We start from the raw sequence: 25913 nt of genomic DNA, 5'->3' as shown, positions 1-25913 counted from the left end.
TATTTGTTTTATAAATTCTCCCTGAAAAAATCATTTTATTTTATTTGGTTTCTAAATTCTTCCTGATAAAATCATATTTTTTTTATTATTTTTTTTTCTAAAGTCTCCCTGAAAAAAAAAAAAAAAAAAACAACCAAAAAAAACAGTGGGAGATTAATATTGGCCTTTCTGCTTGTGTGCCAGTCTTGACTCCTGGGTGTGCCATCTCTCTCTCTCTCTCTCTCTCTCTCTCTCTCTCTCTCTCTCTCTCTCTCCAATTGTGGTCCATAGAAAGCCTATATTTTTTTTCCTTGATTTGGGTTCTAAAATCTACCAGAGAAAATAACTACATCAATCATTGGTAGAAAAATATTGGCCTCTGGGTTTGTGTGCCACTCCTGACTCCTGTGTGCGTCATCTCTCAGTCAGTGGGCCATAGAACGCCTATTTTTGTTTTTATTTGTTTTATAAATTCTCCCTGAAAAAATCATTTTATTTTATTTGGTTTCTAAATTCTTCCTGATAAAATCATATTTTTTTTATTATTTTTTTTTCTAAAGTCTCCCTGAAAAAAAAACAAAAAAAAAAAAACAAAAAAAAAACAGTGGGAGATTAATATTGGCCTTTCTGCTTGTGTGCCAGTCTTGACTCCTGGGTGTGCCATCTCTCTCTCTCTCTCTCTCCAATTGTGGTCCATAGAAAGCCTACATTTTTTTTCCTTGATTTGGGTTCCAAAATCTACCAGAGAAAATAACTCCATCAATCATTGGTAGAAAAATATTGGCCTCTGGGCTTGTGTGCCACTCCTGATTCCTGTGTGCGTCATCTCTCACTCAGTGGCCCATAGAAAGCATATAGTTTGTTACATTTGTTTTCTAAATTCTCCCTGCAAAAATCTATTTTTTTTTTTTTGGGGGGTTTCTAAAGTGTTCCTGAAAAAAATAAAAATAAAAAAAAAATAATAGTGTGACATTAATATTAACATTTGTGCTTCAGTGACAGTCCTGCGTGTGGGGCATCTCTCTAATTTGCAGCCACCAAAAAAAGAGTGTGTAACATTGGGCCTGATTTTCGCTGTGGTCTCACCAACCTGTAAAGGGGTAGCTAAATCATACTGAAGTTATAGCTCACCGTGTAAGTTGTGTGACTGCAACAAATAACGTTAGTTTGGTTACGTTTTTAAAACAATGAGGAAGTCTAGTGGAAGAGGTCGTGGCCGGGGGCGTTCATTGTCAGCTGGTAATGAGGGTAGTGGTAGTGGTGGAGCATCAGGTGGTCGTGGGGGAAAAAATATTGCACCTAAGTCTGGAGCTGTGGAGCCAGGTTCGTCGTCCGGCTACACAAGGCCTCGAACGCTCCCTTTTCTGGGATTAGGAAAACCGCTTTTAAAGCCGGAGCAGCAAGAGCAAGTTTTGGCTTATCTTGCTGACTCAGCCTCTAGCTCTTTTGCCTCATCTCGTGAAACTGGTAAAAGTAAAAGCAGCGCGTCGTTAGTGGATGTTCACGGTCAGGGACAAGTCACTTCCTTGTCCTCTTCAGCAAAAACAACAACAGAGAAGAATGCAGCAGGCGACACAACGGGTTACTCCATGGAGCTCTTTACACATACCGTCCCTGGCTTAGAAAGTGAAGCAGTTAACAGTCCATGCCCATTACAAATTGAATCTGACATGGAGTGCACTGACGCACAGCCACAGCCAGACTACTATGCTGGTCCTTTGACTCAGACCACAACATTGCCCTCGCAGGGTGCTGATCAAGAATCAGACCCTGATGAGACTATGTTGCCCCATCACGAACGCTATACCACCGAACGACACGGTGACACAGACGAAGTTGCGCAGGAGGTACAAGAAGAGTTATTAGATGACCCAGTTCTTGACCCCGATTGGCAGCCATTGGGGGAACAGGGTGCAGGCGGCAGCAGTTCTGAAGCAGAGGAGGAGGAGGGGCCGCAGCAGGCATCAACATCGCCACAGGTTCCATCTGCCGGGCCCGTATCTTGCCCAAAACGCGTGGCAAAGCCAAAACCTGGTGGAGGACAGCGTGGCCATCCGGTTAAAGCTCAGTCTGCAATGCCTGAAAAGGTATCCGATGCTAGAAAGAGTGCAGTCTGGCATTTTTTTAAACAACATCCAATTGATCAGCGCAAAGTCATCTGTCAAAAATGTTCTACTTCCTTAAGCAGAGGTCAGAATCTGAAAAGTCTCAATACTAGTTGCATGCATAGACATTTAACCACCATGCATTTGAAAGCTTGGACTAACTACCAAACGTCCCTTAAGGTTGTTGCACCCTCGGCCAATGAAGCTAGTCATCAACGCAACATCCCTTCCGGCAGTGTAGGACCACCATTTAGCGCACCACCTGCTGTATCTGTGCAGGTATCTTTGCCAGGCCAAAGCAGTCAGGGTCAGGGAATCACCAGTTTCGTAGTAGGAAACACTGCATCTAGGGCACCGGCGGCAACAATACCATCTCCCACCGTCTCTCAGTCTGCCATGTCCACCGGCACCCCCGCTAGTTCCACGATCTCCAGCTCTCCAGTCCAGCTCACCCTACATGAGACTATGGTTAGAAAAAGGAAATACTTAGCCTCGCATCCGCGTACACAGGGTTTGAACGCCCACATAGCTAGACTAATCTCGTTAGAGATGATGCCCTACCGGTTAGTTGAAAGCGAAGCTTTCAAAGACCTGATGGACTACGCTGTACCACGCTACGAGCTACCCAGTCGACACTTTTTTTCCAGAAAAGCCATCCCAGCCCTCCACCAGCATGTTAAAGAGCGCATCGTCCATGCACTCAGGCAATCTGTGAGCACAAAGGTGCACCTGACAACAGATGCATGGACCAGTAGGCATGGCCAGGGACGTTACGTGTCCATCACGGCACACTGGGTAAATGTGGTGGATTCAGGGTCCACAGGGGACAGCAAGTTTGGGACAGTTCTGCCTAGCCCACGGTCTAGTAAACAGTTGTCTGTAGCCGTTCGCACCCCCTCCTCCTCCTCCTCCTCGTCCTCCTGCAGAAGCAAGAGCTCGTCCACAGACCGCAGTCGCACAAACACTCCATCCGCACCTGCCACTGTTGCACACCAGGTCTCCCATTATGGGGCAGCTACTGGCATACGTCAGCAGGCTGTATTGGCTATGAAGTGTTTGGGCGACAATAGACACACCGCGGAAGTTCTGTCCGAGTTCTTGCAGCAAGAAACGCAGTCGTGGCTGGGCACTGTAGATCTTGAGGCAGGCAAGGTAGTGAGTGATAACGGAAGGAATTTCATGGCTGCCATCTCCCTTTCCCAACTGAAACACATTCCTTGCCTGGCTCACACCTTAAACCTGGTGGTGCAGTGCTTCCTGAAAAGTTATCCGGGGTTATCCGACCTGCTCCTCAAAGTGCGTGGACTTTGCGCACATATCCGCCGTTCGCCTGTACACTCCAGCCGTATGCAGACCTATCAGCGTTCTTTGAACCTTCCCCAGCATCGCCTAATCATAGACGTTGCAACAAGGTGGAACTCAACACTGCACATGCTTCAGAGACTGTGCGAACAGAGGCGGGCTGTTATGTTTTTGTGGGAGGATACACATACACGGGCAGGCAGTAGGATGGCAGACATGGAGTTGTCAGGTGTGCAGTGGTCGAAGATTCAAGACATGTGTCAAGTCCTTCAGTGTTTTGAGGAATGCACACGGCTGGTTAGTGCAGACAACGCCATAATAAGCATGAGCATCCCCCTAATGCGTCTGCTGATGCAAAGTTTGACGCACATAAAGGATCAGGCGTCTGCACCAGAGGAAGAGGAAAGCCTTGATGACAGTCAGCGATTGTCTGGTCAGGGCAGTGTACATGACGAGGTACCGGGCGAAGAGGAGGTGGAGGATGAGGAGGATGATGGGGATGAGTATATTTTTAATGAGGAAGCTTTCCCGGGGGCACGGGAAATTGGTGGCGTGGCAAGGCCGGGTTCTGGTTTTTTGAGGGACACAAGTGACGTAGATTTGCCTGCAACTGCCCCTCAACCAAGCACAACCGCAGATTTGACAACGAGAACTTTGGCCCACATGGCGGATTATGCCTTGCGTATCCTCAAAAGGGACACACGCATTACAAAAATGATGAACGATGACGATTACTGGTTGGCCTGCCTCCTTGATCCTCGCTATAAAGGCAAATTGCAAAATATTATGCCACATGAGAACTTGGAACTAATATTAGCAACAAAACAATCAACTCTTGTTGACCGTTTGCTTCTGGCATTCCCTGCACACAGCGCCCGTGATCGTTCTCACACGAGCTCCAGGGGCCAGCAGACCAGAGGTGTTAGAGGGGCAGAAATCAGAAGTGGCGTTGGACAGAGGGGTTTTCTGACCAGGTTGTGGAGTGATTTTTCTATGACCGCAGACAGGACAGGTACTGCAGCATCAATTCAAAGTGACAGGAGACAACATTTGTCCAGTATGGTTACAAACTATTTTTCATCCCTTATCGACGTTCTCCCTCAACCGTCATTCCCATTTGATTACTGGGCATCCAAATTAGACACCTGGCCAGAATTGGCAGAATATGCATTGCAGGAGCTTGCTTGCCCGGCAGCTAGTGTCCTATCAGAAAGAGTATTCAGTGCTGCAGGTTCAATACTAACAGAAAAAAGGACTCGTCTGGCTACCCAAAATGTAGATGATCTAACCTTCATTAAAATGAACCACAACTGGATTTCAAAATCTTTTGCCCCACCCTGCCCGGCTGACACCTAGCTTTCCTATGAAAAGGTCTTGCCTGTGGACTATTCTGAATGACTTTTCCAATCTCGTAATTTTCTTCACCTGATTGTCCAGCATACGACATGTTTCCACCTCACGAAATGGCCAAACTCCCCACACGGGGCCGTGCTATCGCCACTTTGCGCTTGGACCCTTGAGAGTGCTGTTTGTCTGAAGAGGTGGGTGTGGCCGCTTTTGGTCGACGGCACTGCCACTGGGTCCCTCATAGTACAATAAAGTGTCTCTGGCGGTGGTGGTGCGCACCCAACGTCAGACACACCGTTGTAATATGAGGGGCCCTGTGCCTGTACCGCCGGCCACAAGACAGTTCCCCCCCCCAGCTCAAACAGTGCTCTACCACTAGCAAAATTATCTCTCACAGCTTCACCAATGTGTAGTCTAGCCGCTGACATCCTTCAATGCCTGGCACTGACAATACCATTGTTTTGACATTTTTGTTATGTTAGGCCTTCGAAGCCTGTCTGCGGTCCCTTCTTTCTACAACTACTACACTGACCAGGCCACTGCTGGCCGTGTTACCCTGGAACCAATTTAAAAGTGCCTACAGTCAGCCCAATTTTGTTATGTTAGGCCTTCGAAGACTGTCTGCCGTCACTCCTTCCACTAGACTTCCACTGACCATACACTGCTGCCCATGTACCCCTGGAACCAATTTAAAGTGCCTACAGCCAGCCCAATTTTGTTATGTTAGGCCTTCGAAGCCTGTCTGCGGTCACTCCTTCCACTAGACTTCCACTGACCAGACCACTGCTGCCCGTGTACCCCTGGAACCAATTTAAAAGTGCCTACAGCCAGCCCAAGTTTGTTATGTTAGGCCTTGGAAGCCTGTCTGCGGTCACTCCTTCCACTAGACTTCCACTGACCAGACCACTGCTGCCCGTGTACCCCTGGAACCAATTTAAAAGTGCCTACAGCCAGCCCAAGTTTGTTATGTTAGGCCTTGGAAGCCTGTCTGCGGTCACTCCTTCCACTAGACTTCCACTGACCAGACCACTGCTGCCCGTGTACCCCTGGAACCAATTTAAAAGTGCCTACAGCCAGCCCAAGTTTGTTATGTTAGGCCTTGGAAGCCTGTCTGCGGTCACTCCTTCCACTAGACTTCCACTGACCAGACCACTGCTGCCCGTGTACCCCTGGAACCAATTTAAAAGTGCCTACAGCCAGCCCAAGTTTGTTATGTTAGGCCTTGGAAGCCTGTCTGCGGTCACTCCTTCCACTAGACTTCCACTGACCAGACCACTGCTGCCCGTGTACCCCTGGAACCAATTTAAAAGTGCCTACAGCCAGCCCAAGTTTGTTATGTTAGGCCTTGGAAGCCTGTCTGCGGTCACTCCTTCCACTAGACTTCCACTGACCAGACCACTGCTGCCCGTGTACCCCTGGAACCAATTTAAAAGTGCCTACAGCCAGCCCAAGTTTGTTATGTTAGGCCTTCTAAGCCTGTCTGCGGTCCATTCTTTCAACTACTACTACACTGACCAGGTCACTGCTGCCCGTGTACCCCTGGAACCAATTTAAAATTGCCTACAGCCAGCCCAATTTTTTTATTTTAGGCCTTCGATGCCTGTCTGCGGTCCATTCTTTCAACTACTACTACACTGACCAGGTCACTGCTGTCCGTGTACCCCTGGAACCAATTTAAAATTGCCTACAGCCATGTGTTATTATTTTAGGCCTTCGATGCCTGTCTGCGGTCACTCCTTCCACTAGGCCTCCACTGACCACACCACTGCTGTCCGTGTACCCCTGGAACCAATTTAAAATTGCCTACAGCCATGTGTTATTATTTTAGGCCTTCGATGCCTGTCTGCGGTCACTCCTTCCACTAGGCCTCCACTGACCACACCACTGCTGTCCGTGTACCCCTGGAACCAATTTAAAATTGCCTACAGCCAGCCCAATTTTTTTATTTTAGGCCTTCGATGCCTGTCTGCGGTCCATTCTTTCAACTACTACTACACTGACCAGGTCACTGCTGTCCGTGTACCCCTGGAACCAATTTAAAATTGCCTACAGCCATGTGTTATTATTTTAGGCCTTCGATGCCTGTCTGCGGTCACTCCTTCCACTAGGCCTCCACTGACCACACCACTGCTGTCCGTGTACCCCTGGAACCAATTTAAAATTGCCTACAGCCATGTGTTATTATTTTAGGCCTTCGATGCCTGTCTGCGGTCACTCCTTCCACTAGGCCTCCACTGACCACACCACTGCTGTCCGTGTACCCCTGGAACCAATTTAAAATTGCCTACAGCCAGCCCAATTTTTTTATTTTAGGCCTTCGATGCCTGTCTGCGGTCCATTCTTTCAACTACTACTACACTGACCAGGTCACTGCTGTCCGTGTACCCCTGGAACCAATTTAAAATTGCCTACAGCCATGTGTTATTATTTTAGGCCTTCGATGCCTGTCTGCGGTCACTCCTTCCACTAGGCCTCCACTGACCACACCACTGCTGTCCGTGTACCCCTGGAACCAATTTAAAATTGCCTACAGCCATGTGTTATTATTTTAGGCCTTCGATGCCTGTCTGCGGTCACTCCTTCCACTAGGCCTCCACTGACCACACCACTGCTGCCCGTGTACCCCTGGAACCAATTTAAAATTGCCTACAGCCAGCCCAATTTTTTTATTTTAGGCCTTCGATGCCTGTCTGCGGTCCATTCTTTCAACTACTACTACACTGACCAGGTCACTGCTGTCCGTGTACCCCTGGAACCAATTTAAAATTGCCTACAGCCATGTGTTATTATTTTAGGCCTTCGATGCCTGTCTGCGGTCACTCCTTCCACTAGGCCTCCACTGACCACACCACTGCTGTCCGTGTACCCCTGGAACCAATTTAAAATTGCCTACAGCCATGTGTTATTATTTTAGGCCTTCGATGCCTGTCTGCGGTCACTCCTTCCACTAGGCCTCCACTGACCACACCACTGCTGTCCGTGTACCCCTGGAACCAATTTAAAATTGCCTACAGCCAGCCCAATTTTTTTATTTTAGGCCTTCGATGCCTGTCTGCGGTCCATTCTTTCAAGTACTACTACACTGACCAGGTCACTGCTGTCCGTGTACCCCTGTAACCAATTTAAAATTGCCTACAGCCATGTGTTATTATTTTAGGCATTCGATGCCTGTCTGCGGTCCATTTTTTCAACTACTACTACACTGACCAGGTCACTGCTGCCCGTGTACCCCTGGAACCAATTTAAAATTGCCTACAGCCATGTGTTATTATTTTAGGCCTTCGATGCCTGTCTGCGGTCACTCCTTCCACTAGGCCTCCACTGACCACACCACTGCTGCCCGTGTACCCCTGGAACCAATTTAAAATTGCCTACAGCCAGCCCAATTTTTTTATTTTAGGCCTTCGATGCCTGTCTGCGGTCCATTCTTTCAACTACTACTACACTGACCAGGTCACTGCTGCCCGTGTACCCCTGGAACCAATTTAAAATTGCCTACAGCCATGTGTTATTATTTTAGGCCTTCGATGCCTGTCTGCGGTCACTCCTTCCACTAGGCCTCCACTGACCACACCACTGCTGTCCGTGTACCCCTGGAACCAATTTAAAATTGCCTACAGCCATGTGTTATTATTTTAGGCCTTCGATGCCTGTCTGCGGTCCATTCTTTCAACTACTACTACACTGACCAGGGCACTGCTGGCCGTGTACCCCTGGAACCAACATCAGAAAATATAAAAATAAGTATTTTGCTTATAAAAAAGAAAATACTGGTGAGATATCAAATGCAGACATTTTAACATTAAAAACAAACACACAACTCTAATCTGGTACAGTACTAAAAATGGCCACCAGCTACAATTACTTTCTCCTGCAAGTAGTTAACTGAAAGTTTTTTTAAATTGAAAACACACATATGGCATCCACCGAGTGTTGTCCTGTCGCGTCTTCTTTATATTATTGCCGAGAAGATGCAAAATAATGAAAATAATAAAATCATTAATTACCAAAATAATAGAGAAAGTCAACACCACATTGCAAATAAACATTCATTCCAAATAAAGAAGCAGGGCGCGTCCGAGGGTGAGTATATACCTAATAAGAATATAATCACCCTCGGACGCGCAATGCTTATTTCCAACAGCCTTCCTTCCTAAGAATCAGCCCTTCCGTCGTGTAGAGAGACGTTGTGTTACACTCCAAGGTGTTCCCCAGGTTGCCTTTCCTGAGCTTCGATCTTCCGGCTCTCGTTTAGTAGTTCTTGGAAACTACTCTGCATTAGGCCTTCAAATTGGGTATGGGGTGTAGAGAGATGGTGTGTTCCACTCCAAGGTGTTCCCCAGGTTGCCTTTCCTGAGCTTCGATCTTCCGGCTCTCGTTTAGTAGTTGTTGGAAACTACGCTGCATTAGGCCTTCAAATTGGGTATGGGGTGTAGCGAGAGGGTGTGTTACACTCCAAGGTGTTCCCCAGGTTGCCTTTCCTGAGCTTCGATCTTCCGGCTCTCGTTTAGTAGTTCTTGGAAACTACACTGCATTAGGCCTTCAAATTGGGTATGGGGTGTAGAGAGAGGGTGTGTTACACTCCAAGGTGTTCCCCAGGTTGCCTTTCCTGAGCTTCGATATTCCGGCTCTCGTTTAGTAGTTGTCGGAAACTACGCTGCATTAGGCCTACAAATTGGGTATGGGGCGTAGAGAGAGGGTGTGTTACACTCCAAGGTGTTCCCCAGGTTGCCTTTCCTGAGCTTCGATATTCCGGCTCTCGTTTAGTAGTTGTCGGAAACTACGCTGCATTAGGCCTACAAATTGGGTATGGGGTGTAGAGAGAGGGTGTGTTACACTCCAAGGTGTTCCCCAGGTTGCCTTTCCTGAGCTTCGATCTTCATGCTCTCGTTTAGTAGTTGTCGGAAACTACGCTGCATTAGGCCTACAAATTGGGTATGGGGTGTAGAGAGAGGGTTTGTTACACTCCAAGGTGTTCCCCAGGTTGCCTTTCCTGAGCTTCGATCTTCCGGCTCTCGTTTAGTAGTTGTTGGAAACTACGCTGCATTAGGCCTTCAAATTGGGTATGGGGTGTAGCGAGAGGGTGTGTTACACTCCAAGGTGTTCCCCAGGTTGCCTTTCCTGAGCTTCGATCTTCCGGCTCTCGTTTAGTAGTTCTTGGAAACTACACTGCATTAGGCCTTCAAATTGGGTATGGGGTGTAGAGAGAGGGTGTGTTACACTCTAAGGTGTTCCCCAGGTTTCCTTGCCATTGCTTCGGTCTTCCGACTCTCGTTTAGTAGTTGTAGAAAAGTACACTGCATTAGGCCATACAAAATGGGTATGGGGTGGAGAGAGATGGTGTGTTACACTCCAAGGTGTTCCCCAGGTTGCCTTTCCTGAGCTTCTATCTTCAGGCTCTCATTAAATTGTGGTTAAATGGAACAACTGCATTTGGCGTACTAGTTGGTTTGGGGCCTACTATCGGTGTCTGCCACTCCTTGCTGTTCTCCTCCACTGAACAAAGCTGTGCCGCCTGTTTACTACGGTTGCCAATTTTGAACTGCATTTCGACTACTTACTGATTTGGCCCTACTCTCTGTGTCAGCCTCTCATTCCAGTTGTCCTCCACTGCAATGCCCCCTGGTTGTTCCTGTGTTACCAATTTTGAACTGCATTTAGCCCACTTTCTTCTTTGGGCCTATATCTGTGTTTCCACTTCATCGTGCCCATTGCCCAGCCAGTGATAGATGAGTCTGCTGGTACATTGACCCATAACGCAACATTCCCCGTGCACGCTACACAACAACATTGTGACCCTGCTGAAAGTCAGGTTGCTCTTCCCGCATACCATACCACCTTACACGGGGACAAAGAGGAAGGTGCAGATGAAAGTGCAGGTTCCTTCATCAGGTGGGGGGAGGAATACTAGTTGGCGACGTCACTGGCACAGGGCCTCTCATAGTACGCAAAAGTGTTGCTGCCGGTGGGAGGCGCCCCCGCCGTGCAAACACACCGCTGTACTTTGAGGGGCCCTGTGCCAGTGCCAATGCCAACGAGTGGGCCCCCCCTGCTTGCTCAGGTTCACAGCACTTGCAAAGTTGAAATACTTACCTCTCCCTGCTCCACTGCCGTGACGTGGTCCAGATTTCCTGGGCCCACTAATTACTTGAACCAGCCCTACCCCCCACAACTTTAGCCAAATGACCCCCAATTTCAAATGCCTTCCAATTATTATAAGGTAAATTACGCTTGACAAGCTTCATTAAGAAGAATGGATGGTTTTGACATTAAAATGGCCACTCTAGGTGTTTTCCTGGCCCCCACTCACTGCCGACTATGCTGCCCCATTGACTTGCATTGGGTTTCGTGTTTCGGTCGATCCCGACTTTACGTCATAATCGGCCGATTTCACTCGACCCGACTTTGGACATAGTCGGGTTTCGCAAAACCCGGCTCGACTCTAAAAAGGTCAAGGTCGCTCAACTCTACTTAACAGGTGTCATTCAGCTGCAATGTTTAGTTTCTTAGTTTTGGATAGTATTCTGTTTCTTGTGCGCTTTTGGAAGTTAAAGAGAATCAAAACTAGCATAAAAATACATATATTAATTAATTTCTTTTATTAAAGATAGCAATATGCGGTTTCTTGAATATATACCCTAATAGACCGCTTGTATAATAACCGGCTGAAAATTGTCGTGGTTTCTTAACATGTTCTGTATAGATGAAAGAGTAGTCCTCAATATTGCTCCTAGTAATGAACCTAAAAACCACAATCCCACATGGCATATACAGATTTGGTCATACTTACCTATCAATGAGTTTAATTATAAGGGTAGTCTTGTGTTCTTAATTAGGAGAGCCTTGCTCCCAAGACTCCTATCTTCCTGTTTGCTGGGAGGAGGCAGTGATTTCCTTCTTGATTAACTATTTGGAATAATAAACTATTTAGAATTGAGAGTCCTCAGTGGTTGATACCTTTTAATGGCTAACTGAAAAGATGGTAACAAATTGCAAGCTTTCGAGACTACTCAGGTCTCTTCATCAGGCAAAGACTAAAACAAATTCTGAGGAATCACATATTTATGCACAACAACGCCACTATTTGGAATTGTCGTGCTCCTGGCCCTAACTGTGCACTCTTGATTATTGTAGATAATAACTAATAGTTAGGTATCCTGCCCTGGGGCTCAAAACACATTTGGTAAAGCAACCTTTCTCTATATATAACTATTAGACATTATTGCAGCTATTGTTTTATTGTATTTTTCTGTCATTTTGTCTTTCTACATGTCACTCTAGGATCTTTGGTAGGGTCATCGCTGCAAGTTGAAAAACCTTTGTCCAGTTGTTTGGTTGTATGATAGACAGAGGTCTTGTGTTACCAATGGATATTAACCTCTTCATCTGAATTCCACATTGTTTGCTGTAGTCAGTTCCTTCTAGATACAATAGGGCATATTTACGAAACGCTCAACAATTCTGACAAAATTTGTAGCAAATAACTTTTTCATGCCTGATTTGAGACATTTATTATGTGTTTTTGACCCTTTTATATGTCTTTTTTGATGAGGAGGTATGTTCTAACTGCAAAGGGGAATGGCTTAACCGGTGATACAATGCGCACCAAAATCCAACAAAACTAAGGTGCACATTTTTTAGCACTACATGGTTATAATATTATGGAGATTAATCAAACAACATGAGCTACTTTAATCAATTCTGCACATTTTAAGACAGTTCGGTCTACGTTTGTGCTTTCTAAAAACAAAATACAGTATCACCTAGACATTCGTGAATCATATATGTGTTTAATCCATGATCTTCACAGATAGAACACATCGACATAATAATCTATGGAGCTGTTCACACATCCAAGTTTTTTAACTCCATGCACTTCAGCTAAAAAGTTACTCCTGTCAGAATTATGCTGCCACTTTTGAAGAATTTGAAGGATCTCCGTCTGCCGCTAGCTCCTTCACAATGACGTCGCGGCTTCTGATTGGCCGCGTGCCGGTCACATGGGCGGCACGCGGCCAATCAGAAGCTGCGACGTCATTCTCATTCACAAAACTGCTAATTCTAGGAATTGAGGACCTGCGAATGACGTCGCGGCCTCTGATTGGTCGCGTGCCGGTCACATGGGCGGCACGCGACCAATCAGAAGCCGGGACGTCATTCACAGGTCCGAAAGGCGCGCTTTTTAAACAAAGAAGCCTCCCGGTTAGCAGCGTGAAGTCCAGGGGCCGCCGGAGAGGTGAGCATATCAATATTTTTTATTTTAATTCTTTATTTTACACATCCCTATGGATCCCAGGGCCTGAAGGAGAGTTTCCTCTCCTTCAGACCCTGGGAACCATGAGAATACCTTCCGATACTTGATGTCCCATTGACTTGTATTGGTATCAGATATCGGTATCGGCGATATCCGATATTTTTCGGGTATCGGCCGATACTATCCGATACCGATACTTTCAAGTATCGGACGGTATCGCTCAACACTAGTGAGGAGTGAACTTTTATGTGTTCCCATTAACACTCTCTATAGACTACAACACGTGTTGCTATTTACATTCTCCACGGTCTTTTTTCTGCAATCCCAGAAGATCACACATTCTGGTGATTATTTTTACGACACTGTCTCACCACATGAAGCCATATTATTACTGTTGTAAATTTATAATCTTATGGGTCACTGCCTCCACCAACATCAACATACTCATGTACTGATTCAGTTATTACCCACAATCCAACTGGTTGCAATATGTTCTATCACCACTAGGGTTGAGCGAAAAGGATCGTTCATTTTCAAAAGTCACCGACTTTTGGCACAGTCGGGTTTCATGAAACCCGACCCGATCCCTGTGTGGGGTCGGCCATGCGGTACGCGACTTTCGCGCCAAAGTCGCGTTTCAAATGGCGAAAAGCGCCATTTCTCAGCCAATGAAGGTGGACGCAGAGTGTGGGCAGCGTGATGACATAGGTCCTGGTCCCCACCATCTTACAGAAGGGCATTGCAGTGATTGGCTTGCTGTCTGCGGCGTCACAGGGGCTATAAAGGGGCGTTCCCACCGACCGCCATCTTACTGCTGCTGATCTGAGCATAGGGAGAGGTTGCTGCCGCTTCGTCAGAAGCAGCGATAGCGTTAGGCAGGGTCCATTAACCCCCAAACCGCTTGGGCTGTAGCGATTTCCACTATCCAACACCACCTTTTGTTTGCAGGGACAGTGGAAGCTACATTTTTTTTCCTCAGCGCTGTATCTCATTGGGCTGCCCTAGAAGGCTCCCTGATAGCTGCATTGCTGTGTGTACGCCGCTGTGCAAACCAACTGCTTTTTTCAAAGCACAAATCCTGTTGTTCCTTCCTTTCTGCACAGCTATCTTGTTTGTTTGTCCACACTTTTGATTTAATTTGTTCAGCAGTCCACTCCTTGTTATTGCTGCGTGCCATACCTTGCTGAGATTACTGCAGGGAGATAGTAATTGTAGGACAGTCCCTGGTTTTTTTTTTTTTTTTAATTCTCCATGAAAAAAAATAAATAGTGGGAGATTAATCTTGGCATTTGTGCTTGAGTGCCAGTCGTGTGTGCCATCTCTCTCCAATTGTGGGGCACGGAAAGCGTAGTGTCTATAATCCTTTTTTTTTTTTTTTAATTCTCCCTAAAAAAAAAATAGTGGGAGATTAAGATTGGCATTTCTGCTAGAGTGCCAGTCCTGTGTGTGCCATCTCTCTCAAATTTTGGGCCACAGAAAGCCTAGTGTGTAATACTGGGCCTGATTTCTTGGCAATTCTCCCTAACAAAAAAAAGTAGTGGGAGATTAAGATTGGCATTTCTGCTAGAGTGCCAGTCCTGTGTGTGCCATCTCTCTCCAATTTTGGGGCACAGAAAGCCTAGTGTGTAATACTGGCCCTGATTTCTTGGCAATTCTCCCTAACAAAAAAAGTAGTGGGAGATTAAGATTGGCATTTCTGCTAGAGTGCCAGTCCTGTGTGTGCCATCTCTCTCCAATTTTGGGGCACAGAAAGCCTAGTGTGAAATACTGGCCCTGATTTCTTGGCAATTCTCCCTAATAAAAAAAGGAGTGGGGGATTAAGATTGGCATTTCTGCTAGAGTGCCAGTCCTGTGTGTGCCATCTCTCTCCAATTTTGGGGCACAGAAAGCCTAGTGTGTAATACTGGGCCTGATTTCTTGACAATTCTCCCAGAAACAAAAAAAAAGTGGGAGATTAAGATTGGCATTTCTGCTTGAGTGACAGTCCTGCGTGTGTTCATACAACAACAGTCGCACTCAATAAAGATTATCGGAGGTTGGATTTTTGTCTCAAAAAATTGTGGTTTTCTTTATTTACAAACACCAAACTTAAAGGTAGCACCGCAGTGTTTCAAGGTAGGTAACGTTTCGACCCACAGGGTCTTTCTCAAACCTTATAAAAACAAACAAAGGGTACAGGGTATCACCAAATATGAACATAAACTATTTACAAAATTATATACAGACAATAATTATATACAACAGAAACGAATAGACAGGAACAAAATCCCTCTGTATATGCTACATATGTCTAGTCGCCAAGGAAAGACTAGGACGAGGCGACAAAGTAAGGATTATAAGAATAAACAGGCATACGTCCTCAGGTTTGCAATATGATGCTGGGATAACGGTGGAGCGTAAAATATCTGAAGAACAGAAGACCGCTGGGGTGGCAAGCCTAATGACAACATTGACGTAAGGAAAACAATTTTGATTAAACAAAATCAAATTACAATGCGTAACAATAGCGAGTACTAATTGGCAAGATGCACAGGCAAGATGCCCTGGTCTGTTGCTATATGAGTACAAAAATAAACTACCTAGGTAGTGGAATCTCTAAATGGTGGACAAATAACCATAGAAAAAATGGGGAGCACAAATAACCATAGAAAAATGGGAGCACAAAATGGTACACTGGTATAATCTGAAATATGTACAAAATGAACTAACCAGGTGGTGGAAGGAATGATTTAAATGGCAGACAACTAACCTTAGAATAGTAGAAGCGGAGGACATAGGTCACTGGGTGGGTGCAGAAGTCCCGATCGGGCTATGGGAAAAAGGGCCACTGGGTTAAGATGGTATACAGATGGTACAAAGAAGAGTAAAAGGACCCAGGAAGGGGGGGTATGTACGGGGATGAAAGGAAAAGGACCAGCGAAATTACCTTTGACTTTGAAGATACCGGTGTCTGCGGTGGTGGTGTGTGAGGACGGCTAGGGAACTGAGCGTGCTTATGAGCAGAGCGGCAGGAAGTAGGGGGGGCACGCCAAGATGGCGAAAATGAGGTGTGAAACGCTGGGAGCCAGGTTGCGCAAGCGCTATCTGTAGGGGGAGCGTGGCTGGAGGGTGAGAACGAGGTGTGGGACGCTGGGAGCCAGGTTGCGCAAGCGCCATATGACCGCAGCTGTGTCAGGGCCGAGGGAGACGAGTGCTAGTAAGTGGGCAGGGCTAAAGCGCTGGGAGCCGGGCTGCGCGTGCGCATGAAGAATGTGGCCGCGCTGTGTGTAAAGGATAGAATAGGATAGGAGGGTAGAAGCAGGATATATAGAAGAGTGCCGGGAGGGTTGAGATAAAGAAGTATGAGCGGCACGATACTACTGGTAGTGTTAACCCCTAGTAGTGCTGAAAGGGGACAGTAGCCATGGAAGCAGGGTGATCGGACATGGGGCTCCCAATATGTGGCATTGTATATGGGCAGAATAGAAAGCCCACATGAGATGAAGGTAACTATCAGAAATAGTTATATATTTGAGAAACAAAAAGATGATAAATGAACAAAAATGAAAATGAATGAAAAAATGGATGAAAAGAAGTTGAAAAAAATAATAAAAAAATAAATAAAAAAATAAAAAAATAGAGAAAATGAATGAACAAAATGAAAAAAAATGTGAAAAGAATGAAAAAATAAAACAATAATAAAAAAATAATAATAAAATAAAATAAAATAAAAATGGAATAAATGAAACTGAAAAATTAAATGGAATGAACGAAAAAGAATATTGATGAAAACAATAAAAAGTAAAAAATAAAATATAAAAAATAAAAATTAAAAAATTAAAATAAAAGTAAAAATAAAAATAAAAATAGAAGTTGCACAATGTACCATACTCACCCCACGGGGCAGGTGAAGGGCTAATGTGTCTGAAAAAAGAAGATATAGGTTAGTAAGATAGAAGATACAGTTCCACCACCTGTATAAATAAAAAGTTCACATACGTCGAGATATATACGTATACAAGAAGAACGTATGGTTACTTGAATGTAAGGTCCAGTTCTCTGTTGAGGCCTCTTGGAGCCAATGTTTGCAGGGTGTAGATCCAGTAGGCCTCCCTCTCCTTCAATAGTTTAATATGATTTCCACCTCTTCGAGGCCTCTTGACTTGTTCGATTATTTGTACTCTCAGTTGCGAGACACTGTGGTTTGCGCTAATGAAATGGTGTGGGACTGGTAGCCAGGTCTTCCTGCAGCGTATAGTAGATTTGTGACTAGCGATTCTGTCACGTAGATGTTGGGTGGTCTCACCCACGTAGAGTAGGCCACAAGGGCATTTCAGGAGATATACCACATAGTTAGTGTCACATGTGTGGAAGCCTTTAATGTTATAATGTTTGCCCGAGTGGGGGTGGGAAATTCTATCAACCTTGATAATATTGGAGCAACATGCGCAGTTGAGGCAGGGGAATGTGCCTCTGCGTTCAGTGCCAAGAAAGGTCTGTTTGGGGACCCGGGAGAAACTCCCTATGTCTGCTCTGACTAGGCTGTCCCTAATGTTCTGTGGGCGTCGTTTGCACATGAGTGCCGGGGTTTGGAAAGCTTCAATGTTGGGGTAGGATTTGGCCAAGATGGACCAATGTTTACGAATGGTGGTGTAGATTGTGGGCATTACTGGATGATGTGTATGCACGAATGTCACCCTTTCTCTGGTAGACCTGGTGGGTGATTCAGGGTGAGGTTCTAAGGCTCTGGCTTTCTCTTTGGTAAGGAGTTCTTGGGGGTAACGTCTGTTTCTAAATTTATTAGCCATTTCATCAAGGCGGGTGGGGATAAGATTCCTATCGGATACTATCCTTTTAATGCGTGCGAACTGAGACCGGGGTAAACTGTTTTTCGTGGAGGTGGGATGGCAGCTGGTGTAGTGGAGTAGATTGTTGGTATCTGTGGGTTTAGTGAAAATGTCAGTAGAAAGGGTACCTGTGTCATTTTGGCTCACCAGAGTGTCTAAAAATGAAATTTGTGTCGTATGCTAATTTAAAGTAAATTGCAATTCTGGTCTGATGGAGTTGAGAGCCTCGGTGAAAGAGAACAGGTCCTCTGGGGACCCTCCCCATAGACAAAAAATATCGTCGATGAAACGTAACCAACATTTGCTAAACTGTTGGAAAAGGGTGTTGGTGTACATGTGAGAACGTTCGAAGTTGCCCATATAAATATTCGCATAGGCGGGCGCCACGTTCGCGCCCATGGCGGTCCCGCGTATTTGTTGGTAAAACTGATCACCAAATAAAAAATAATTTTCCCTTAGTACAGTGGACAAAAGATCGAGGCACAATTGGGTGGAGTTGTTACTGAGGTGTGATGACTGAAGAAGCTCTGCAACTGCAGTGATACCTAGATCATGATCTATGGAGGTATATAGGCTTTTTACATCGAAGGTTGCCAATATGCAATCAGGAGGGATATTAGTAATTTGACCAATAGACTGAAGGAAATGACCTGTGTCTAAGATGAATGATTGAGTTTTTTTAGTTAGAGGTGTCAGTATTTTTTCCAAGAATACCGAGATGGGAGCTAGAATGGAGTCTGTTGAAGCCACAATTGGGTGGCCTGGGGGATTGGTTAAGGATTTGTGAACTTTTGGCAGGGTATAAAATACCGGAGTGACCGGGTTCTGGTTAACTAGAAAAGTGGCTGTTTTAGAGTCGATGGTGTTTAAAGCTACGTATTTAGAGAGAATCTGTTGTATTTTAGATTTTATTGTAAGCACCGGGTCACGAGGAATGGGTAAATATGTGGTTGTGTCAGACAGTTGGCGACGGATTTCGTTAGTGTAATCTGTTTGGTTCTGAATCACAATGGCTCCGCCTTTGTCAGCGGGTTTTATGACTATATGTTTGTTATCTTTGAGGGACTTGATGGCTTGCTTCTCAATAGGAGAGATGTTGTTACTGGCCCTTTTGATGTTGGTCTAAGACTTTATTCACATCCTTCTGGACTAAATCAATAAAGGCTTCTGTGGCATTAAATGAACGGGGCGGACAAAAATTGCTTGGGTTTTGCAGGCCCAGCTGAGTGATGGATAGATCGGGAGCAGGGTTCCCTTCAAGTGGAGGGACCCTATTCCCTCTGATCTCTTGTTCCTGTCCGAAGTATGTCTTTAGGCGAACGTTCCTGAAAAAACGTTCAAGGTCTTGGGATAATTGGAATTTATCCCATGGAAGGGTAGGGCAAAATGACAGCCCTCGTTGAAGAATAGCTAGTTCAGTTGGGCTAAGTGTGTATGTAGAGATGTTAAGGATGGAGGTGGAGGGATTACCTGTGATCTGGTCATCATCCGATCTGCGGTGTTTCCGGGCGGCCCTCCTTGTGCGTCTCCTCCTGTCTGACGGCCACGTGCTCTGGTGGGTGGTCGTCTCTGTAAAAAACGGTTCTGAGAGAAAGTGCCTGTGGAGCTGTCACTGTCTGTGCTGTGCGAGCCGGTGAATCTTGGGTTGTAGTTGTAACCTCGTCGCCAGGAGCCCGTATTGGTGGAATCTTTCCATCTGTAAACCCGGTCTTGAGTATAATCGTCCGAATCTCTCTGGAACTTGGATCTCTTCTTATCCTGTAGGGCCTTACGATGGTCCTCGATAATCTTATCCATTTTAGATTTCAGACTTTGCCACTCAGTACCTGAGAGGGTAGAACAAAGTTGTTCCTCAATAGAAGTGATCTTCTCTGTAGACTCGGTAATAGCAGTCTGGAGTGTCTCTATGGTTAAGAGTATAATGTCCAACGAACACTTGTTGAGTATAGACTGAAATTTCTCGCAGAATTCAGGTTTATCTGAGAATAGGGTGGGTCTCAGATGGCACCGCAAACCCCGCGGTATTCTGCTGAGTTTGTGATACTCAGCTAAGGTTGTAGCGTGTAGATCGTACGAAGACAGTCATTTCCGTTCCCTTTCATAGTCCCTGGTCCGTACTTCCTGTGCAGGAATTTTCAGGAAATCACCTGATGTGGTTATTTTGGAGAGTATCCTAGATGCTGTCATCTCGTCGAAGGCGAAGGTATTGATCGTCATCGAGGGAGCGGGTGCAGACGTCAACTCGAAATCTAGTATAGTAGAACAAGACGTGCACTCTCGCTATGGGTGGTGCAGGGTTGCTCCAGATTATGTTCATACAACAACAGTCGCACTCAATAAAGATTATCGGTGTACCATTTTGTGCTCCCATTTTTCTATGGTTATTTGTGCTCCCATTTTTTCTATGGTTATTTGTCCACCATTTAGAGATTCCACTACCTAGGTAGTTTATTTTTGTACTCATATAGCAACAGACCAGGGCATCTTGCCTGTGCATCTTGCCAATTAGTACTCGCTATTGTTACGCATTGTAATTTGATTTTGTTTAATCAAAATTGTTTTCCTTACGTCAATGTTGTCATTAGGCTTGCCACCCCAGCGGTCTTCTGTTCTTCAGATATTTTACGCTCCACCGTTATCCCAGCATCATATTGCAAACCTGAGGACGTATACCTGTTTATTCTTATAATCCTTACTTTGTCGCCTCGTCCTAGTCTTTCCTTGGCGACTAGACATATGTAGCATATACAGAGGGATTTTGTTCCTGTCTATTCGTTTGTGTTGTATATAATTATTGTCTGTATATAATTTTGTAAATAGTTTATGTTCATATTTGGTGATACCCTGTGTCGGGATCACACTCAGTCGGAGCAGCCTTTGGAAGTGGAGAATCACCAGAAATAATACACAAGACACGTCTTGTATAGTGTATCACTGGGAAGTCTCTGAAGCACGCCTGCCTTCAAAGTGCTATCCCTTCTTTATATAGTTGTTTCAGTAGGTTTAGTGGTTATACAAGTTTTGCATGTTTAAACAAAGAGACAAAACAGGAAAGAAAGAAAAGAAAAGAAAACAGTTTCGTGGGCGGCAGTTTCACAACAAACAGTACAAAGGCAATTCCACAAACAAGAAAAACTGGATTTCATACTATAGCTAAAATGTCCTTGAATGGACAGGTCAATATTTATCACAAATTCTTTTTTTTTTTTTTTTTTGTTCATTGAGGTAATCATTTTTGTTCTGCTCTTCACAATCCCCCCTTTGACATATTCCATTCAAAACCTTGTCGATCATTTTAGTCATTCTTTTTGTGATATTACAAAAAAAAACTTTATATTCTCGCATCCATTACACAAAATTTATTTGTGCATACTGAGATACCCTTGAGTACAACCTTGAATAATACATATATAATTACAATAACCATAACTGTATGTATTAGGCTTTGCATAATCCCGGTAACCCACCCACCGATCCCTCTGAACCAATTGGCCGGGTTAAGAAAAGAAAAGGTATCTGACCACCAGCTATCCTTATTTTGGTCATTGTCTTTGTCATACTGATCCCTGAGTCGTTGTACGTCTTTTAATTTAAATCTCATACTCATAGTACTATTCGGGTCTATATAATGACAGCAGGTGGGTCCGATGATTTGACACATACCCCCTTGTGAGGCAGTTAGGTAATCCAATACCAGGGTATGTTGGTTAGTGACTATTATAAGCTGATTCTGTACAGCTATACTAGTATTTAATATGTCCAATATATCCCAAATCTGATCATCTAGATAATCCGTGGCTCTAACTAATTTATCCCACATTTGTGTTAACATAGGATAAATAAAAATGGTACTAGCAATTTTGTTGGGAATTCCCATTTGTACTATATGCGGCCTCCCCGAGGGACGTGGTGAGTTATCTGCAGCTCTTTTATACAGTGTGTGCTTGGGCACGGCTTGCATATTCACTTGTTTATTTGAAATTATGAAAGTAGCCGGGGTTAGGCGTCCTAATGTACAAGTACCCTTTATACCTACGGGAAGCCATTTATATGCTCCTTCTCCGCATATCCAAAATGTACCCTCAGGCAGATCCCACAAAGCTGAGTGCTGCAATACCAATCTGTGAGCCAAATCCACAAAACTAGATACATTCTGAAGCATACACCAAGAGGGTTTTTGTCCCAAGGGGCTACAGTACCCGGCTGCGGGATTCCCACATACATGCATTCCGTTGACATACTCATTGGATTCATTACAAACCAGGTTCCCCGGCTTACTTGTACAACTGTCTGCATCACCTTGGGGGAACAACTCAGAATGTTCCCATTTTCTATTATGTATGTATCTTTCCAATACTGTAGGTTTGAAAGCATCAGAGGAAGGGGTGGTTGTACTGAAACTGAGCTGTAGATTTTCAGTGGGGACCTGTCCTAAATCAGTTAATCCAGTCTTATTCCTAGGTACCCATTTTCCTCCCTTGAATGCTAAATATTGTAAGTTGTCTATTTTTCCTGTATGATTGCCCTGCCACCAAGGAAATTCTACCCATCCCACAATTGGTATGGCGATTGTAGTATTCCATAGTCTAGTATTGCCAGGTTGGTTGTTGGCCAGGTTGTCTGAACAATTAGGCCAAGCGAATATTTCTTCAGCTGACACGGGAACTGCTAGAAAAGGTATACTTGTGGCTGATACTGGTGAATGGGTACAGATCCAACAATCTGCCAGGGGTTGCGTATTATTTAACAAGTCATGCACTAATTTTCTATGATGTTGTACGAATCTATTGTTCAAAGGGGCTAGAGAATTCAGTCTTTCCCATGCCTCCGTTGAGGTTAACATTATTAACATCAATATCATGAGTCTTATACTGCTTTTTTGCAATGGCTTGCATGTATCCATGATGCCTTTCCTTCAAGCTTGACTGCTGTTGGAGTTGTTAACAGGACTTGGAAAGGTCCGTCAAATCTCGGTTCCAGAGTCTTTCTGGTGTGTCTTTTCACGTAGACTTGATCACCAGGTTCCAACTTGTGGCCTCCTTCGAGATTTTCTGGATCTGGAAGGGAAGCAAAAACTTGCGAATGCACTTTAGTTAAACGTTTTTGTAATTCTTGTACATAAGCAGTTAAAGTCTCAGTATTCAACATCAGTTGTTGTGGAAAATAACAACCCAAATTTGCTGCTCTACCAAAAAGAATCTCATGTGGTGACAGCTTAGCCTTCCCCCTTGGGGTGTTTCGGATGGAATACAGGGCAAGTGGTAGACACTCGGTCCAAGGCTTTCCTGTTTCTGCCATGGCCTTCTGGATTTTTAATTTTATTGTCCCATTTAATCTTTCCACTTTACCTGAACTCTGTGGATGATATGGAGTGTGAAACTGGTTTTCTACTCCCAACATTTTCATAACATTCTGGAATATTTCCCCAGTAAAATGGGTACCCCTATCTGACTTGATCACCTCAGGCATGCCGTAACGGGGTATCAGTTCATGTGCTATTTTAATGGCAGTAGTGTTTGCTGAGGCTTTACGAACTGGATAAGCCTCTGGCCACCCTGAGAACATGTCCACACACACAAGCACATATTCGTATCCATTGTACCTAGGAAGTTGGATGTAGTCGATCTGGAGTCTTTGAAAGGGATACAGTGGTCTTACATGATGCTTGGTTGGGGTTTTAATGGCCTGACCTGGATTGTGTGCCAGGCATATAGCGCATGCAGCACACATGTTCCGAGCAAAATTACCAAAGCCTGGAGCCAACCACCTTTCTTTTACATTGAGCGTCATACCATTTGCCGACACATGCGTGGGTAGGTGGAGGTCACTTGCCACTGCGGGGTACCAGGCTCTGGGTAAACACAACAAAGTTCCTTTTTTCCATAATCCTTGCTGATCTTCTGCCCCTTTTTTCTGCCACTGCCCTCGTTCTTCGTCGTCTACCTGTTTCTGAGCTTCCTTCAATCTTTCTTCATCATCTTCAGAGCTATCTAGTGTGTGGGCATGATGTAAGGGTTTACGTGCTGCCTGTTTTGCTGCCTTATCGGCTTTATCGTTACCCCTGGCTTCCTTGGTGTCGAGTCTCACATGTGCAGCTACCTTTATCACCGCTATTTCTTTAGTTTCTTGTGCTGCCTCCAGAATCTGTCTAATGAGGGAGGCATGTTTAACAGGTTGGCCTGAAGCAGTCATATAACCTCTGGCTCTCCATATTACGCCAAAATCGAAAATAATGCCATGTGCATATCTAGAATCAGTGTATATGTGCATATCTAGAATCAGTGTATATGTTTGCTGTCTGATCTTTGGCTATTTTTAGAGCTTCAACTAATGCCGTAAGTTCTGCTTCTTGTGCAGACAGATTAGCAGGGAGAGGTTCTGCTTTCAGCACTTCATGCTGAGTTACTACCGCATAACCTGTATGAAATTGTCCATTCATATCTGCATATCTACTGCCATCTATGAAAAGTTCAAATGTAGCATTACAGAGTGGCTTGTCACGTACATTACATAAGCCCTGAGTCTCTTGTTCCATTAATTGTACACAATCATGCATTGACTTTGATGGGTCAAAGGAGTTGGAGAGTGCAGTTTCAAAGGAGTTGGAGAGTGCAGTTTCCTCAGGTATGGTACCCCCCTCAGACTCTAAAGGGAGCAAAGACGCGAGATTAAGAGTCTGAATCCTGGCAAAGGAAATGTTGGGCGGCAGTAGTAGGGAACATTGGAGACGGAGGTGTCTGGCCATTGAAATATGTTTAGGTTGGACCTGGTTAAGAATGCCATGTACATCATGAGTGGTCTGAACTAGAAGTGGGTGATCAAGAACAATCTCAGAAGCTTTATCTAATAACAGTGAAATATCGATATTTGCAGATGATACAAAACTATGTAAAGCAGTTAATACAAGAGAAGATAGTATTCTGCTACAGATGGATCTGGATAAGTTGGAAACTTGGGCTGAAAGGTGGCAGATGAGGTTTAACAATGATAAATGTAAGGTTATACACATGGGAAGAGGGAATCAATATCACCATTACACACTGAACGGGAAACCACTGGGTAAATCTGACAGGGAGAAGGACTTGGGGATCCTAGTTAATGATAAACTTACCTGGAGCAGCCAGTGCCAGGCAGCAGCTGCCAAGGCAAACAGGATCATGGGGTGCATTAAAAGAGGTCTGGATACACATGATGAGAGCATTATACTGCCTCTGTACAAATCCCTAGTTAGACCGCACATGGAGTACTGTGTCCAGTTTTGGGCACCGGTGCTCAGGAAGGATACAATGGAACTAGAGAGAGTACAAAGGAGGGCTACAAAATTAATAAAGGGGATGGGAGAACTACAATACCCAGATAGATTAGCGAAATTAGGATTATTTAGTCTAGAAAAAAGACGACTGAGGGGCGATCTAATAACCATGTATAAGTATATAAGGGGACAATACAAATATCTCGCTGAGGATCTGTTTATACCAAGGAAGGTGACGGGCACAAGGGGGCATTCTTTGCGTCTGGAGGAGAGAAGGTTTTTCCACCAACATAGAAGAGGATTCTTTACTGTTAGGGCAGTGAGAATCTGGAATTGCTTGCCTGAGGAGGTGGTGATGGCGAACTCAGTCGAGGGGTTCAAGAGAGGCCTGGATGTCTTACTGGAGCAGAACAATATTGTATCATACAATTATTAGGTTCTGTAGAAGGACGTAGATCTGGGTATTTATTATGATGGAATATAGGCTGAACTGGATGGACAAATGTCTTTTTTCGGCCTTACTAACTATGTTACTATGTTACTATGAAATTGCGGCTACTACTCTTACACAAGAAGGTGCGGCTCTAGCTACAGGATCCAGATGAGCTGATATGTATGCCACAGGTCTCTGTTTGTTTCCATGTTTTTGTGTGAGCACCCCTGTAGCATGTGAGGATATCTCAGCTGCCATCAATTGAAAAGGTTTAGTGTAGTCTGGGAGTCCCAAAGCCGGAGCTGATACCAGTGCTGTTTTCAAAGAGGAAAATGACTGTTTAGCCTCTTCACTGAGTGAATATGGTGTGTTGGCAATACAGTCATATAAAGGCTGCATGAGTTGACTTGCATGT

At 44.8% G+C, this 25913-nt stretch overlaps 1 protein-coding gene and 1 long non-coding RNA gene across 5 annotated transcripts in view; one reads left to right on the top strand and one right to left on the bottom strand.

Annotated features, from left to right (window-relative positions):
• Positions 1–25913, top strand: part of NCAM2 (neural cell adhesion molecule 2) — a 627216-nt gene that overhangs the window by 276657 nt on the left and 324646 nt on the right. The window lies entirely within an intron of this gene.
• On the bottom strand, positions 14998–19418 carry LOC138672677 (uncharacterized). The gene is made up of 3 exons (XR_011319762.1): positions 19284–19418; positions 16862–16890; positions 14998–15139 (listed from the first exon to the last, which is right to left on the bottom strand). It is a non-coding gene; the product is annotated as an uncharacterized lncRNA (long non-coding RNA).

The sequence above is a fragment of the Ranitomeya imitator genome, chromosome 3 (assembly GCF_032444005.1).
Source record: "Ranitomeya imitator isolate aRanImi1 chromosome 3, aRanImi1.pri, whole genome shotgun sequence".
NCBI lineage: Eukaryota > Metazoa > Chordata > Amphibia > Anura > Dendrobatidae > Ranitomeya > Ranitomeya imitator.
This window is presented reverse-complemented; position numbering and strand designations above follow the sequence as displayed.